The sequence below is a fragment of the Microtus ochrogaster genome, chromosome 1 (genome assembly GCF_000317375.1).
Source record: "Microtus ochrogaster isolate Prairie Vole_2 chromosome 1, MicOch1.0, whole genome shotgun sequence".
NCBI lineage: Eukaryota > Metazoa > Chordata > Mammalia > Rodentia > Cricetidae > Microtus > Microtus ochrogaster.
The window spans coordinates 120,892,779-120,893,996 of NC_022009.1; the positions used below are offsets into that span (position 1 = coordinate 120,892,779).

General features: G+C 42.6%; 1 protein-coding gene across 2 annotated transcripts in view; it reads left to right on the forward strand.

Annotated features, from left to right (window-relative positions):
* The window catches only part of Ppid (peptidylprolyl isomerase D), a 13,302-nt gene that overhangs the window by 10,591 nt on the left and 1,493 nt on the right, over positions 1-1,218 (forward strand). The window lies entirely within an intron of this gene.

Genomic DNA, 1,218 nt, shown 5'->3' on the forward strand with positions numbered 1-1,218 from the left:
GAGAGAGAGAGAGAGAGAGAGAGAGAGAGAGAGAGAGAGAGAGAGACCTTGCTCAAAAACGAAACTAGAGCATGTGTGTAGATACGCTCTTCTACCTGTGTGTCCTAAGTACAGTTTTGGCTTCTTGAAGCAGGGTCTCATGTACTTCAGGCTGGCCCAAAGAAGGTTTTCTTGCCGGCCTTTCAGTTGCTACGATCAGATATGCTATCACTATGCTGTACTTGGTGTGTTTTAATTTTAGAGTTGGGTGTGCATGCACCGTGGTGCGTGTTCACCTTTATGTGAATAGCAGCAATTGAGTGTGCAAATGCCTTTTATCCACTGAGTCATCTCACTGGCTTTTATTTATTTTTTTTTTAAAGCCCAATCCTCAAAAGGATATGGATAAGACACAGTGAGCAGACAGTTCCTATTTGGTATTGAGACTGGTTATCACTGGGATACAGAGAAAGATTTGTTCTAATAAGGGCTATCTTTGTTTCTGCACCTGTGTTCAGCAGGAACTAAAGTGAGACGTGCATGTGCAGCTCAGTGGTGTGGTAGGACTTGGGTAATAGTCACAGGGCTGCCCTTCAGGCCCAGCCTTTCCGCTTAAGTAGATGGGATGAATGATTACAGGAAATGTTAGCATTAGAAGGGAACATGCAATAGAGTAAAGCTCACATATCCCACTCTGGACTGCTTCACTTCTCCTGGGAAGCAGTAATACTTAAGAATCTTAAGAAAAAATTCTCTCCGGGTGGTGGTGGCGCAACGCCTTTAATCCCAGCACTTGGGAGTCAGAGGCAGGCAGATCTCTGTGAGTTCGAGGCCAGCCTGGTCTATAAAAGCTAGTTCCAGGACAGGCTCCAAAGCTATAGAGAACCCTGTCTTGGAAAAAAAAAAAGTTTTCAGTATTGGCTCTTTTAAGAGCTGTCATGCAAACAATATATTGCTTTAAAAATGTTATTTCAGGGGAGAGACCTGTTAAAAGGTGCTTATTTTTGTAGTATAACTGCCCTCTCGCCCCATCCTTGGAGTCTGTGTTCTCAGATTATGTAATTGCAGGTGGAATATTCTCTGATAAACATGTTATTGTCATCATTCCTTATAAACATAGTTGGAGAAGTAGTTATATGGCAATTGGGTGACTTATGTACCACTGGATTTTGGTTTTCAAGTGTTGGGCTGCCCTTGAGTTAGTTAATGACGGTATCAGAAGGCGACTGTATTTAAAAC